This window comes from Protopterus annectens, chromosome 5.part0, assembly GCF_019279795.1.
Source record: "Protopterus annectens isolate FY-2018-M chromosome 5.part0, PAN1.0, whole genome shotgun sequence".
NCBI classification, from domain to species: Eukaryota; Metazoa; Chordata; order Ceratodontiformes; family Protopteridae; genus Protopterus; species Protopterus annectens.
Genome location: NC_056735.1, coordinates 148,185,017 through 148,193,852, shown reverse-complemented (window position 1 = coordinate 148,193,852; position 8,836 = coordinate 148,185,017). Strand labels below are relative to the sequence as shown.

At 36.1% G+C, this 8,836-nt stretch overlaps 1 pseudogene; it reads right to left on the bottom strand.

Annotated features, from left to right (window-relative positions):
- Positions 1-1,222: 1,222 nt before the first annotated feature.
- The window catches only part of LOC122802517, a 239,926-nt pseudogene continuing 232,312 nt past the window's right edge, over positions 1,223-8,836 (bottom strand).

The following is an 8,836-nucleotide window of genomic DNA, read 5'->3' as shown; positions in this document are numbered from 1 at the left end:
TTGAAAAGCATTGACAGTCCATGTTTAACTGAATATATTGTAAGAGATAATAACAATTAACTAATTTATATGCAAAACCTTCAAAGTACTGACTGAAGAGAACTGATGACTGCAACGAGATATTCTGCATGAATTAAAAAAGTGGGAAAAATAGAAGAAACCTTTTTTTTCATTTTGCTAAGATTGTGCAATCAAAGCAAGAAAGCATAGACTTCAAATGAAGGATACCTAGAAAAGAATATTTAAAAAATAAAGACACACCACAATGACTCAGCAAAAGATAGATGATTATGATCGGGTCTCAGATCATAATGTGTATATTATATATTCGAATCTTGGAAGCCAATGCGCTTTTGAGGTGTATCTTAGCATCTATGCCAAGAACACAGTAGTATGTTATGAACAGAGATTTGATCATAATTCTTTGTAGTACATTGAGATTCATCTGATCCATGTACAACTAGTTCCACAAAAGTAAAATAAAAAAAAAATGTGATGTGTTATGCTAGTTTTGAAAGCCGGTAAAGCTGTACGGAAGTTGTTGAAGTCTTTATGTATTCCTTGTCTAAGTGAAGTAGTCTGACATAAAATACTGACTATAATGTAGCAGACAGCAGGCAGAAACAGGAGTTGAAGCAAAGCTGTTTCATGTTCTGCTACTGCTGTTTTGTGGTTGGCACTGTCAGCTTTTAGTCTCAGATGTGATCTTAGTGCATAGGCAGTGCTTAACAATTGTTAAGAACCTCCATAAGGGTTATTAAGGTAGGGTCTCCCATTAGAGGAGCTCTGAACCAGCATGTTATTTAATTGTTATTGGAGCATAATAGTGGTGCTCCATGCACTACAACACATTCTAGTTCTGCGAGGAAAAATAATCCAAGTTTCTGGAATACACTGTAGGGATGCATATCAAAGTCTAACTTAATCTGGGCTGAAAATCCAGAGAATAGTTCAATGCAATGTTGGCTACTGAGGCTTTTACATAAAGAGTAATCAAACATCAAATATTCCAAAATCTGATTTACAGTGGAATTAGCATATTTAACGTAATAATTAGAAATCATCAAATTGAGTCTGCAATATACAGCACAACAGTATGATGCCATTTCTAATAGCATTTATTGTATTACGTAAATATATTTTATTCTGTGTACACCATCATTATAAAACATTTAAATAATGGTAAACAAAAAAAAAAAACAGCAGTCACTGTAGAAATGAATATATTTTTATGTGTTTATTAATTGAACTGTCAAAGAGGACAAATAAACAGAAGAGTCAGATATAAAATGTAAGAGATTTTTAAAATGATGGCATATCAGTAGCCATGTTCTTTGAAAAACTGAGCACGTGCAACAACATCGTTGGAATAGTCACCTCCTGTAGTGCCAACATCCATATTTCATAAGTGCGGACATTTCCAACCCCAGCATTATAAGCAGATATACCACCTGGAACAGAACATAATAAAAAGCGTATAAGATAATAGTATGACAGCTGTGCAATATTCAGACAAATAGGTGCACATATTTATTACTATTATAACCCCAATTACTACTCTTACATTGTGAGGTCTATATTAAATTCAATTTAAGATACATGACAGCAAAATTCCAAAATTCCAATGAAGACAATAATGAACTCACTGACTTTGTAAAAGAGCCAAACTTGTTTATTAAATCTAAACTAAACTGGTTTCACTGCAGAATATGCAGCTTCCTCAGTGGGTTTTAATATCTACCAAAAGAAAAGCAGTGCTCCACAAGATAAAAGTCCAGTTGCTAATAAAAACAACAAGCAATAATCCACAAAAGAGTATAGCAACGAGGCAAGCAGGCAGTTCGTTCTCTACTGTTCTCATAAATTTATTGAAAAAAACACATCAAACTGGGTAAGCGCTTTCACTAACAAGCTTCATCAGACCGTTTAACAAAAAATTAAAAATACCACATTTATATACAAAAAATCAAATCCCTGTAATCGAATCATGTTCAACCCTTAATCAAGTCACCTAAAAATTTAAAAGGCATAGCAGGCATTTTATAGCTTTCAAATATATATACACGCAAAAACTAATATATCCATAAAACTTAACAACTACACAAGTATAAAAACATGACAGTTGTAAATATATATATATATATATATATATATATATATATATATATATATATATATATATATATACACACACACACACACAAAAATACTAAGGTATTGTTATACATCTCATTTCTTCACCCTCCGCTTTTTGAGCTATGGTTTTATGGAAGCCCTCTCATTAAGTCCTTTGCCCCTATCAGCCCTGAGGGTGATAATCCAGTTGTTCTCCTTATATTCTGTATGATTCCTAATATCACCTTCCCGAATGTGAGGTGTAACTGCCTCCAATACTCTAAAATTAAATCTATGTGCTACCCCTGCCTGTGTGGTATGCTTCGACAGTGCATTGTATTTAGCTTGAATTTTGATGCTGTAGAGATGTTCTCTTATTCTATCTCTAAAGACCCTATTGGTCTTGCCCACATAACATGAGTGACAGCACTCACATTCTGCTAAGTAAACAACATTATCAGTCATGCACGTAGCTGTGACATGAAAAACAAACTCTCTATCCAAATCTGGATGTAAGAACTTATTGGAGGTATTAATATACGAACAAAAATTACACCTCCCACACGGTCGTGTTGATCCACCCTCTTCAACACCCTCCATGCTCCTATCATGACAGAGAAGTCTCTTCAGGTTCTTCCTATTCTTGTACAAGAACCTGGGTCTCTCTCCCACTAGTTCATGTACCTTTGTATCAACCGTCAAAACTGACCAATGCTTGGTGAAAATCTCAACTAAATCTTTATTATCACTGGTAAAAAATAGGGGCACCTTCAAATGCTAATTGACCTGATCCTGAAATACAGGTTGCCGAACATTACTGTGTGATCCAAAAAATAAGGCAGAGCTATGCTCTCCCTCAAACTACTAACAGTGGACAGATTAATTTGTATTTCACCAGGGCGATAGCCCCTACTCATGATCCTACAGCTTCGACCAACCATCTCTTTTTCAAACCCTTCAATAGTAGAGTTCAGCCTGGAGACTCTCATGCCCTGTCCTTTAATTAAATTTTTAAAAATATAGCTAGGATGCATACTAGATCTTACTAACAGGGAATTCCTATAACAAAATTTCCTAAAGACACCAGTATTGATGCTACCATTATCCAATCTTTCTTCATAGAGATCAAGGTACTCTATCCTATCACTTGATGACACCATTGTGAACTTCAGACAGTCATCAAACTGTTCATTGTTCTATGAAACTCCAACATAGCTTCAAGACTCCCTTTCCATAGCAAAAACACATAATTGACAAAACGTCTATAAAACATTACATATTGTTTGTAAGCATCATTCTCAAACAATATAATATTCTCCCAGTGTGCCAAAAACATGTTGGCGTAGCTATTGGCACAAGAAGTGCCCATAGCTACGCCATCATTCTGGATGTACATCTTGCCATTAAAAGTAAATACATTATTTTCAAGGATTACTTCCAAAAAATGACATATAAGGTCAACCTGTACCAGTGTAGATTCACTCTTGGCACTGAGATATTCATGAATATATTGTACACCCAAACCATTGGGGATGTTCGTAAAGAGTGACTGAATATCAAATGTGACAAAAATCAATTCATGTATATTGTCAACATTGGTAGTGCACTCATATAAATCAATGAGGAATTGCTTAGTCTCTAAGGACCATCCTGTTCTGATCTATGACCGGTCGTAGATGTTTCTCAACATAGAGGGATAGCATTTCCATAACCCACCCTTCACCTGCCACAATGGGTCTCATAGGTGGATTGGAGGGTTGTTTGTGAACTTTAGGTAGGCCCTGTATTAACGGTATCAACGGGTTAACTACCTTCAAATACTTATAGACCTCCTCAGTAATCAATCCACTCTTTAAAATATCCAGCAACATTGCTGAAACAAACTCCATAATATCATGTACTTCTATAGTTGTTATTAATCTGTAATTCTTCTGTTCACTCAACATCTCCTCCATTGATTGAACATAATGGGTCCTATCCATAATGACAGTGAGACCTCCTTTATCTGCTAGTCTTATGGAAATCATCTCATTACCCTGCAACTTCTTCAAAGCGACTCTCTCGCTGTAACTCAAGTTATTCCTGGTATATCTATTCCTCTGTGTTTTCTTATTATTATTACTCGGTACATTTTATTCTCATAGAACTTAAATAGGTCTTCTTTGGTCAGCTTTAAATATGCATCTATCAATGGGTTGTTAACTGGCACATATGTGCTTAATTTCTTAAAAGGGAGTGCCTGTCCACTATTATCTGGAAACTGCAGCCGTAACATGATGTTCCTACAAAAAACTTTCAAATCCAACACAGTATCTGGTGATCTACTCTCGCATGAGGGGATGAAATTTAAACCTTTCTCTAATACCCTGGTCTCTTCAGGTGATAACTCATACATAGAAATATTCCAGATCAATGACTCCCTACATTCCCCCACATTTTCTTGATCATTTGACCTGAATTCCTTTCTCCTGAAAATTTGTGCTTCTGTCGTCCTCGACTCATTGATCTCGGATGCCCCACCTCTCTGTCTAGCCTGGTTGGTAGGGGAAAATGGGGGTGTCCTACCACAGCACTATTCTGTTGTAACCCACTATGAGAGCTTCCATTGTTCAAACCATTTGCTTTATTAACCTTTGGTCTTACGACCCTTTCTTGTACACCTTCATTTACAACCACATTAGGATACAAATTCTTACTCTGATTCTGTAAGGGTTCTTCTCTATTAAGGGAACAATCCCCTTCAGCAATTCCAGCTGATAATATTTCCATACCATCAGCGGGTAAACACTCATTCGACCTGTTCTTATTTTCATTCTGTTAATTTGCAAGGGATGCAGTTGCATTACCAACATTAGATGATACATTGACAACATTATTATTCACTTTCACATTTGTTCTATTTGACTATTCCATATAATGTCCATTTCTGGACCACATAAAGACACGTCCCATTCTGAAATCATTAATTTCCCTAGAAATGTTCTCTTTCATTTGCTGTGTCCACTGTTAGCAGTTAGAGGGAGAGCACAGCTCTGCCTTATTTTGGATCACACAGTAATGTTCGGCAACCTGTAGTTCAGGATCAGGTCAATGAGCATTTGAAGGTGCCCCTATTTTTTACCAGTGATAATAAAGATTTAGTTGAGACTTTCACTAAGCATTGGTCAGTTTTGACGGCTGATACAAAGGAACATGAACTAGTAGGAGAGAGACTCAGGTTCTTGTACAAGAATAGGAAGAACCTGAAGAGACTTCTCTGTCATGATAGGAGCATGGAGGGTGTTGAAGAGAGGGGATCAACACGACCATGCGGGAGGTGTAATTTTTGTTCATATATTAATACCTCCAATAAGTTCTTACATCCAGATTTGGATAGAGAGTTTGTTTTTCATGCCACAGCTATGTGCATGACTGATAATTTTGCTTACTTAGCGGAATGTGGGTGTTGTCACTCATTTTACGTGGGCAAGACCAATAGGGTCTTTAGAGATAGAATAAGAGAACATCTCTACAGCATCAGAATTCAAGCTGAATACAATCCACTGTCAAAGCATACCATACAGGCAGGGGTAGCACATAGATTTAATTTTAGAGTATTGGAGGTAGTTACACCTCACATTCAGAAAGGTGATATTAGGAATCGTACAGAATATAAGGAGAACAACTGGATTATCACCCTCAGGGCTGATAGGGGCAAAGGACTTAATGACAGGGCTTCCATAAAACCATTGCTCAAAAAGCTGAGGGTGAAGAAATGAGATGTATAGCAATACCTTTGTATTTTTTGTGTGTGTGTGTGTGTGTGTGTGTGTGTGTATATATATATATATATATATATATATATATATATATATATATATATATATATATATATATATATATGTATATATATATATATATATATATATATATATATATACATATATATATATATATATATATATATATATATATTTACAACTGTTATGTTTTTATACTCGTGTAGTTGTTAAGTTTTATGCATATATTAGTTTTTGCTTGTATATATTTGAAGGGTATAAAATGCCTGCTATGCCTTTTAAATTTTTGAAAATCAAAAGATCAGGCATGAAAATAAACATAGCTTGAGCTATCCCAGACTGAAAAATCATCATGTAATCATATGCGTAAGTGCACACACACACACACACACACACACACACAAACACACACACACACACACACACACACACACACACACACACACACACACACACACACACACACACACACACACACACACACAAACACAAACACACACTATTTAACTTTTTCATGAATAAATTCAGTGAATACTGGGATAAACCTTTCTGTTTGGAATAATCATAGTCTCTCTATTGCAATGAATGTGACCTAAACATTATTTTTTATAATTACTACAGCTGAGGTTTTAGATCTCTCAGAAGTACTCACTATGCTACAAACTAAGAGAAATATATAAAATTAGTTTTTGTTTTAACAAACATATATAATAAAGTAAACATATAGCCTCTATACTTAGAAAAACTCATTCATATATACAAATTAAAAATGTAGTTTATATATATATATATATATATATATATATATATATATATATATATATGCTTTTTACAATTTTTTATATTTTTATGGGTAAGTAAGATGAAAAAAAGTTTCATAATAAATAATAGTACCTTTTGATCTGAATATGAGAACAGGGTGCTGTCACATTTTCCTACTGGTGGGCAAAGATTAAATTCTCATTCATCCTTTTCCTGAGGTTTAACATGCTGAAAATCGGACCTCCAACACAGGAAATTACTGTCATCTAGTTATGCAGGTAATGATGCTCTTTTGGGGTAATTTCCTCCTTCTTCTAGTTGGTGTGACCATGGAATCGGTATATATATAAGTTGGGAAGTTGGGAGCGTGTGCCCCACTTCTAGGGTGCAGGGGGTTTTGCCTTTCTACAAAAAAAAACACTGAAAAATATATTTTTTACCCGTTTTACAGGGGATGCAGTTTGAAGGTGTTGATCCTCAGCAGACTGAACTCTGTCCACTCATAGTGGAAGCATGTTGTAATCACAAATGTGGTAAAATTATTTGTATGTGTGCTGTGCTTTAAATTGGTAAACGGGAAGAAAATCCCCTTCCCATATTCCACATCAGAAATACTTATTTTCTCATTTTTTTATCCAAGCTGTTGTGAAGCACTAAATACTGAGTGAGCAGTGATTCACTTATATATGCATTTTAACATTTAATTATCAAACAAACCAAACAAGAAATACAGCTCTACTGCTTGTTTATCCCGAAATCTAGTTTTACTTTTTTACTTTTGATATGAAAAGTCAAACATAATGGCAGTTTACAAAATGACTCATTTGTTTTGCTTACTTACCTCTGACTTCTTATAAATCACTTGCTGCTTTATTTCTTGTGATGGTACTGTAATATTTATCTATATGTCTACATCTGTAACTATATCTGCATGCCTGTGTATCTATCCATCTGTCTGTACATCTGTCTGTGTTTATATTGAGTAAGACATATAACTATATATATATATCCACCTATATATGGATATGTATCCATGTATAAGTATATGTTTTGGGGGTCTACAAGTGCCTGAGACGCAAGCACTTGAAGCTCGCTATAGCAAAGCTAGGGACTTGAGCATCTTGTACCTCACACAGGCCGCCTCTCACGTTTGAACTCAAATATGAATTCAGGTAAGATGTGGCAGCAGTACAAAGAGAGAGAGAGAGAGAGAGAGAGAGAGAGAGAGAGGAACTTCTGCACATTGACTAAACACAATATTATATTTCAAACAGGAAAGTGTGACAGCTGTGGGGAGGGAGTGGAATGTGTTGCAGCCATGAGGAAAGAGAGGAAGGTGCAACAGCCATGGGGAGGGAGTGGAAAGTGAGGCAGGTGGCAGTGTGGCTTAGGGTTTCATTCAGCAATTGGAAGGGGATTTAGGCTTAGGAAGTGGGAGGAGAGTTTTATGGTTATTAATCAGGACGAGAGTTTAAGGTTAGGAAGTGACAGGGTCATTTTAGGGTTAGAGGACAGGAGGGGAGTTAAAGGTTCATAGGTTCATAGGTAGGTTACTAGGCTATTGGCCCTAGGGCCTATATAAGCCTAGTCAAAAGGTACCCTGGCTTTTGCTACCCAAGAAAATTATTTTCCTGTGCCACTGTCGAGCAGAGCCACAGAAGTGATCCCCGGGGTGAATTTCCTATCTCCCATCCAATCAGCAAAATTTTTCTTGAAGAGTGCTAATGAGGAGCTTTGTTTGATATAGATAGGTAGTTTGTTCCAGAGTATGGGAAGTCTCTGAGAGAGAAATGTATCCCTCCAGCATGTTCTGTTTATTGTGGTGACAGGGATTAGGTCCCTAGAGCATGTAGCTCATAGGGATTGGAATTTCTTTAAGTGCAGCATGTTTAAAAGCTCTGGGTTTGACATAGCTTTGTGTGTTCGGCAGAGATCACCTCTGAGTAGGCGATATGCGACGGAGTAAAGCTGCAGTTTTTTGAGACGATCTGCATAGGGCATCTGTTTGAGGCTAGTAATCCTCTTTGTGAGGTATTTCTGTGGCCTTTCCAGTTGTTATAGATGTCTTGTGAGGTACATACCAAAAGGGGCATTGTACTCTATAATGGGTCTAATGAGTGATGAGTAGAGGGGAACAATGACCTCTTTTTTCCTGGATGAGAAACCTTTTGTGATGAGGT